Raw genomic sequence first — 9,418 nt, 5'->3', positions numbered from 1 at the left:
AAAAAGTAGTTTAGAGAATTCAATGTATAGATTGTAGCACAAATTGTAGCTTATGAAATTCAATTGTCAATATAATGTATATTTTGGTGTATGTAATGTTCAAACCGTAAAGTATAATGTTCAATATACATATATAATCATGTTTTGGTTTATGTTAAAAGTTCATTTAGTATGTTATGGTATTGATCAAAGTTACACATGTTGGACAAGACATGGTGAGAAAAGAGATGTCATGGATTGTGATGAGATGCATATGAAAGATAACAACACACATGTATATGACGACGATCATTTTGAGGAAATGGTAAACATTGTCGAATAAGATCTTCAGGATTGTCTTGAGATGTTTCAGTGGTTGATAAGTGATGCTGAGAAACCATTATATGATGATTATACTAAATTCACGAGATTGACAATAATGTCAAGGTTGTATAAGTTGAAATCTGTTAATGGATGGAGCGATAAGAGTTTCACAGACCTGCTTGCACTTCATAAGGATATGTTGCCCAAAGATAATGTGCCCCATTCTCGAACCTATGATGCTAAACAATTGTTATGCTCAATTGGCATGGACTACAACATGATACATGCTTGTGAAAATGATTGCATCTTATTCTTTATTGAGTATGTTTCGTTAAAGTTTTGTTCTAAATGTAATGCATCGCGATATAAGAAGAAAGACTCAATTCCCAAGAAGGTTTTATGGTATTTTCCCATCAAAGCAAGATTTAAGTGTATGTCCAACATTGTGAAAGATGCACAAAAAATTTGACATGACATGATGAAGAAAAGATTAAAGATGACAAGCTTCAGCATCTTGCAGATTCTCCTCAATGAAGAAAATTTGATGATGACTATCCTTGTTTTCGTCAATTATCAAGAAATTTATGGCTTGCATTGTTAACTGATGGAATTAACCACATAGGGTTCAAAGTTGCTCCCACAGTACATGACTAGTGATGTTGGTGATAAATAACCTACCTCTTTCTCTACCTTCAATAGCTTATACTTTGTCGAGGAATGAGAAAAGGAAATTTTGTAAATTTATTCATGGTGTTACAGTTCCAGAGGGGTACTCTTCCAATATTTGGAATCTCGTATCAAGGAAAGACCTCAATTTAAAAGGTCTTAAGTCTCATGATTGTCACATACTTATGGAGCATTTCTTGCCTATTAGAATATGATAAACTCTACCTAAAATGGTTCGAGGAACCATTATTGAGTTATGCTTCTTTTTCAAGGTAATTTGTAGCAAAGTGATTGACCCTGAGAAATTACCTACATTGCAAAGACAAATTATTTTGACTTTATGTGAGCTTGAAATGTATTTTCCACCTTTTTTGGACATAATAGTCCATCTAAGCATTCATCTTGTTCGAGAGACATAACTATATGACCCTTCCTATTGAGATGAATATACCCCTTTTAGCGTTATATGAAGACATTAAAAGGGTATGTGAAGAATCAATCAAGACCAAAGGTTGTATTGTTGAACGATATATTGTTGAAGAGGCTCTTGATTTTTGTACCGGATACCTTACCGATGGTGATTTCATAGGCATTCTAAAGCCTTGATGTGCAAAAAGAACATTTGGCAAAGGGATTACTGAGAATCAAATATTGACTTTAACAAGAACCGAATTGGAGCAAGTGTACTTATATGTTTTACATAATGCCGACGAGGTTGAGCCATATGTTGAAAGACACAAGGAAATACTTAAGAAGTGTAATCCAAGTAAGAATGAAAATTGGATTTCCAAAGAGCATATCAATGTTTCATATAGTGGCTAAAAAATCACATTGTTGAGGAGTTGAATATAAATGCACATTCGGTTTCCGAAAGATTGAAATGGTTAGTCAATGGTCCAAGTATTCATGTCTTATCCTATATTGGTTACCTAATTAATGAGTTCATGTTTTATACAAAGAAACAAGATGATCAAAGTAAAATAGAAAATAGTGGGGTGACTCTTGTTGCTCGAATTTTACACATGTCAAGTACAAAAGATAAAAACCCAATATATGCAAATATGTCATACTTTAGGGTCATTGAACGAATTTGGAAATTGGACTACACAAATTTTTGGGTGTCGATTTTCTATTGTGTGTGGGTTGATAACAACAATGGCTTTCGAGTTGATGAGTTAGGGTTCATACAGGTGAATCACCATGATATAAAGATGAACCATTTATTCTAGCATCACAGACTCAACAAATATTCTGTGTTAATGACTAACTAATATGAAATGGTACATTGTTCTTTTAACTAACAAAATAATCGTCAATAATATTCATGACCAAGAATATGAAAATATTGATGTTGAAGATGATCATTTTTTGGGACATCACAGTTGCATGAGAGTGGATCAACTATGGATGATGATTTATATACAAGAGATGATCATGATGAGGAGATTTGGGTGAATCAATATGTTCCTCCAACTAAAAAACAATCAAAGAAAAGGTTAAAGTAGATGCATGTCTTTGTATAATTATAACGTGATTTTGTTTTTTATAATTTGCATATATTGTACTTATATTATTTGTTTGTAATTTTATGTACTATGCAAAAACATAATTGACATGATATTCTGTATTTGTAATTTGCAATTTGTAATTTATTGTTGAGAATGTATTTGTTGTAATAAATGTATATGCAAATATTAATGCGTATAAATCAACAATGCATGCTAAGGGAAGCTCTGACAAGCGATGTTATATGTATACAATACAACAACGAAAATTTTAGGAAGTATTGTTGTATGTATACAATACAACAACGCTCATTATAGGGACCGATTTTTATTTGATTAATATAACAACACACATATTAGACAATGTTGTTGTATATGATTAAAACAACAATGTACGTTATAGAGAGCGCTATTGTATATGATTAATACAACATTGCACATTATAGAGAGTGTTGATGTATATGATTAATACAACAACGTCCGTTGTAAGTGACGTTGTCGTATATCTGTGTTGTTGAGAATATTTATGAATAATACAAAAACACATATTTTAGCAAGCGGCGTTATATGCATGAAATGTATAACATCACTCGTTGGAAGTGGTGCTGTTGTATGTATGACATACAACAACGCTCACAAAAACAATGTCAATCATGACTATCTACTACTATACTCACATAGAAAGTGTCCAAAAACACTATTATATATCTAAAATGCGTTCTGTTGAACGTCAACTCTAACGTAGTATACATTGATTATAAAAAGAAACAAAATCTTCATGTTAATTAAGATTTTATTGTTCCTTAAAATCACATAGGCATTGATTTTAATATGAAGAACAAAATCATGAGATTAATTAAGACTTTAATTTTCCTTAAAATTGACATACATTATTTATAATATAAAGAACAAAATTTTCATATTAATTAAGATTTTAATTTTCCATAAAATCACACATGCATTGATTATAATATAAAAAAAAACATATTGATAAAGTTAAATAACAATTATTACGTCCAAGTATAAAAAATAACTATTAATATTTCTCAAAGAAGTACAACGGGTTAAGAGTTTTTTTTAAGACAAGAAGGCAACACCTAATATATTCATGAAAAATTTCTAAGTACATCAATTTTACCTGAAGCAACTATAGCTTAATTTTTTATCATAATTAATGAATTCAATACACTTAATCACAATTAAAGCAACTGATAGCATAACTAACTATAACCATAATTAATGAGTTGAATGCAATTAACTATAACTATAATAACAACTAAAAAGAATGATATCAAAATTTTGTAACAATCATAAACAAAACAAAAAATTAAAATTATCAACTATATATAATATCATTATTTCAAAATAAATAATATCACAAAAGCATTATACTTACACAAGCTTTAAGGAAATTGTCACACATATCAAGTCAATCAAACAATGCTTATATGTCTCTATAAAGTTATAATATTTGATAGCATCAAGTTGTAAAGTCATGTCTATATATAATTTTATAAAAAGATTCTATCAATATTCTAGACTTCACTAACATCCACCAAAACAAGGTTGGTGGTAATTCACATTGTTGATACCATGATAATATTACCATAGAACAACAATATCAGAGTAGCTAGTAACAACATTATCTTTCCAAGTATCATTGATCGTTATAGTCACAACAAAACATGTTTTAAACTTACTTATCCTAACATTAGACTTTATCTAATTTCTAAGTGCTCCAGTTTAGACATGACTAACTCATACCACAATCTAAATTGAATCTAACTGCTATAATACCAAAATGTAACGCCTTTTTTCATAACAAAAGAATAATAATATAATATGCAGAAGCTTAAAAACTACAAATTTATTATTAATCTCTGTAGTAAAAATATCTCTTTAAATTTCATTAAATAATAAATAAAATATATTATAAAGATACATTGAATTTTTACAATAATAATGGGCACTAATCTAAAAGGTTAGAACATAGTACACAAGTCATCTTGAACTTATCATAAATCCTCTAAAATAACTTATACAATAAAAACTAATATATAAACAATTAAGGCACATGATTACGATCTTCAACATAGACTAAATTCAAACTCCTTCGGCACCTCACCTAGAAATGTCATAAAACCCAAACATAATGAGATAAAATTCATAGTAATACTATTTTAAAAACATTAAAACTATGATATTCCTAGTCGTCATGAGAATTGAAAATCTCCATAAAGAATAATAATAAAGATTAATAATCATTATACATCATCTTATAATATAACTAATAACTTATAACTTATACAATATCAATTAGAAGATAAATCATAAAAAATAATAGCGCATTCAGTATACATATGTGACATTAATTGTCTCAAACTCTTAGTTAATGATTAAAAGTCTACGCATAACATGCATGTTGGAGGTGCTTGCCCCTCACCCAAAACCTCGAGTTCATAGGACATGTCTTAATCCATTTCCGGAAAATAAGTTCGTCTTCGTGTGACTGAGAATTTGTTTACTCGTGCCCATGCCAATAAACGAATCCTAAGATCACATCAACAACTTTTTAATATATATATATATATATATTAAAAAGTATATGTATATAGCATAAAAAAGTAGTATTTTTGTTAACATTTACAAATATACATGCTTTCATCGGTGTGAAATATTAATAAAGTTGAAGGACAATCAAAATTGTGATCATGTAGGTGCGTTATTATGATTATGTATGATATTCTTTACCACCTCTCTATAATTCAAAGGCAATTGATCTAATATGATTTTCCCTATTCAACTTGTTAGAAGAAATATAACTAATTAGATAGAATTAAGTTTGTGAAGACATTAATTTTCATTACCAATTTATGGAGTTTTAGGGTTATATTATCTATAATTGATGCAAAATCCTTTCCCTTTCCTAGCTTTCCTATGCTCTCTTTTGATCCATTTCTCTTCTTCCATTTTTTCTATGTTTTAGGCTTTATGGTTTGATGACTATAATCTAAAGCTAAAAGGATTTTATCACTTATCCTCTTTTATTAAGTCAAATCTCCATTAATCAAATTCTTATTTTTATCAAAAATAAGATCTTTTACTCTAAATGATTTATTAATTTTTGATTAATATTATAGACTTCTAAATTTTATCACAAATAAAATATTCCAATCAATCATATCACAAAAATAATGATAATAATAAAATATCAAATTATACTATTTTGTAAAGTCGAGAGAATAATGATAAGGACATAAAAAAGATAAACTATATACAAATAACATCATTCAAAATCAAATAATTGTTGGGTCCCAAAGGGCTTTGTGCTTCACCTGGGGGTGAATAGTTGGTTTGGTACATGATTGTCGTTGTTCGATTGACAAAAATGTTATACACTTTTCCTTACTATTTAATAGATTAACTAGTGCTTTAATTGATTAACTGCTTCTGCATATAATCGATTAGCCTAAGAACATAATCGACTAACCAATTATTTTTCTTTGAAAAACTTTTTTCTTTAATCTCCAAGATTACCAACATTCAACTAAACTTGTATGCCCTCTCACAGATGATAACACGGAGTTAATATACATAACATAATATGCAAATAATACAAAATGATATGAATACCAAGTTAAGTAAATCAAGAAATATGAAAACGTAAAGAGTTAAGGGTTGAGAATAATGAGTCAAAGGCTTTTATCCTAGTTCGTTTGTTTGTCCACGTACAAACTACATGTATGCCTCCGATCCTTGTGATCTTGGGAGAATTTTCTTCACTATGGAATCAAATGTATTTTACATACAAACTTCCAATGACTTTACAAACGCTCCCTTATCTGCCCTAGAGTCTTTCACACAGTTTGACCTCCAACCCATCTCTTTCAGATACTCAACATCTACTCACGGTATAACCCCATCCGTTGATCACTCCCAACCAAGACCTTTGTAAAGTGTGAAGATTCAACCTAACCTCAACTAGGATTTTCCCTAACCATTTCTCTATTAATGGTGATACTAACACACCAAGAGAATATATTTATGCCAATTTCTATTCAAAACAAGTTGTTGCACCTATATGTACTGAATATACGCCCTTCCCAAATCTAAGAACCTTTCTACAAGTCTCATAAACTCATAATATAGAAATGTAAGATGCATGGTTTCTTTGCAAGATTTGATAATTCGATTCTTGAAAATCTTTCTCTTAAGATTCATGAAGATCTTCCTTTTATCTCTTTTTCAAAATACACTTAGGAACAACTCTCTTTGGATATGAAAGTGTATAAACAATGTGATTTTCGAAATATGTGAAAACTATGTTTCATCTATGGAAAATGGAAAAAGTTGGGTTAATATACAATTCTGTTTTTTGGTGCAGTTAATCGATTAACACTCTATTTAATCGATTAAAGATTCTTTAAAATTCAAGATTCCAGAAACTATAACTACCATTAATCGATTAATCCTATACTTAATTGATTAACGATTGCCCAATTTGCATTGTTTAATCGATTTAATAAACCTTAATCTATTAAAGGTTTTCCGAAAAAAGATAATTCAAAGTGATATGAACCTCCTACATGATTTGTAAAAATATAACGCATAAATATGAATGATGTATGATTTTAAACTCTTTTTAATGCATCAAAATCATGTTATCATGTAGTAATGCATGTGCATGTAAATCATATATGTATGCATGTAAGTCTCATTTTAGTTATGATCAATTTTAGGTTGTGAGACTTCCATTTTGGTTCATCCTAGCTTATACTTCTTCTAAGCAAACATCTTAAGAGTCTAAAAGAAAATATAGAAAAACATTTAGCCTCTATATCTTCTTGGATGTTTGAGCTTGAGTCAACTTGAATCTTGACTATGACTTTGTTGTTTATTGATTTATCTATGTCTTCAAGCTTTTCCTTGATATACAATTTTTGTCTTCAATCTTTATCTACAAACTTTGTTGTCGATCTTTGTCTTCATCAAAATATATGTGATGCATGCTAGCATATACACTCTACTCATTGATGCATGCTTGCATTTTCAATCTCCCCCTTTTTTATGATGACAAACTATTGTTGGATCTGATAACCTATTGTTTGATCTGCTAGATGACAATCAATTTTGTTTTGAAATTTTCCCTATCAAAAGTTAGTGCGCGTTGCTCCCCCTCAATTTATGCATAGGGTAATTTATAATTTTTAGAAGCCTTTTGAATTGCAAGAAACCTTCAAAATATAAACAACAACTTTCTCCCCCTTTTGAAATGATAAACAAGCAATGATATCTATGAAAGCTTCTAGCCAAAAGTAAGGAAATAATGCATTTTCTACAACTATTAATCGATTATATTATAGTTTAATCGATGAAGTATACTTCAAATTTACACAAAATTGTATTTTTACTGTTGTTAATCGATTATAACTTCTGTTAATCGATTAACTATACTATTATTTCAAAATTCAGTGCAAATTACATTGCTAATTGCAGAATTTCTTGTACAGCACTATTCAAGTCATCATATACAGATTAAATACATTGTGATCAATGCAACAATTTAAAGATAAATATTCATTAATTGATCAATCACAGTACATAATTTCACTAAAAGTACAATATAACATGTCATGCGTGTTCAACTCAAAATATAAAATAACAAGTTATGAGATAATAACACAAAGACCAAATTCACAAACCATAAACTCCTAAACCTGAACCTAACTAGGACAAACTCGACTCCCTGAGCTAGACTAACTAGAAGGTGGTTGCGGAAAGTCAGTGAAGGTTCTAAAGATAAAGTTAAGCTGCTCGAATCGATTTTGATTAGAGATTAAGAGGAGGAAAGGGTTAGAGACAAGGTTGCTCAAAATTGAGTTTGAGGATAAGATCCGAGATGAATATTAGAGAAGAAGACAAAATACATGAGGTTAATGTGTGATAGAACTGAACTCATAATTGTGTTTGAATCTCTTCTATGACTCGATTTAATCGATTAAGTTTTGTATTAATAGATTAACATGATTGTAATTTTAACACAATAATCAATTTTGTCTTATTTTAACTGATTAAGTATTTAAATTTTTTAGCCTAGGTAATCAATTAGGAATACATATAATTGATTAGTTTTCATAGAAAATGCCCAGGTAATCGATCAGAATACAGACCAATCGATTAAATAAGTCACTAAGATAAATTTTAGCACAATTCGGATTAGTCTAAGGGTATAAGTATTGGACTATATCACATATTACTTTAATCTCATTAATTTTTAATGTCTGGAAAATCTATAATACTCGTAAGAATGATAAATTTTCATTGCAAAGAACTAATGTGACATAAGATAGTTGGATGAATTATAATTCAACATTTATTATAAATCTAAATATAACTTAAAATTTTAGAAACTAAAAGGAGTCTCATATTACAGTTCAAAAATAAAATACATGACAAATATCATAAATATTATAAGCTTCAAATAATCCTCTTACTTCAAAAATGAGTATCGGTGATTACAACAATTGCAAAAGAAAATTACATGCCTCCTTTTTGAATTGATTAAGAATGAACAAATGCACAAATTTCTATATTGCACGAAGACAAGTGCAATAAGCCTAAAAAGGACAATTTGGAGCAGTGAATAATGATAAGAATTTTGAAAAAATATAATTTTAACTAACTGCAAGGAACAAACGACCATAGTCCAAAGCTTCATGGACAATGATAAGATCTTCATATGCGCCCTAAGACAAAAACTTAGAAGATAAAAATATTTATTTTCTTCTATAAACAAAGCAACCTTCTACAACCATTAAGCTTATAGTAAAAACAAAATTCAAGCTCGAAAATTGAGAAATCACTAAGCGGGATCAAATACTTTAGAGCCTAATGCAAACAATTGCTAACCATATATATATATATATATATAGGAATTTGCATTA

Source organism: Lupinus angustifolius, chromosome LG01, assembly GCF_001865875.1.
Source record: "Lupinus angustifolius cultivar Tanjil chromosome LG01, LupAngTanjil_v1.0, whole genome shotgun sequence".
Lineage (NCBI taxonomy): Eukaryota > Viridiplantae > Streptophyta > Magnoliopsida > Fabales > Fabaceae > Lupinus > Lupinus angustifolius.
The sequence above is the reverse complement of the archived record's forward strand: the minus strand, read 5'-3'. Positions refer to the sequence as shown.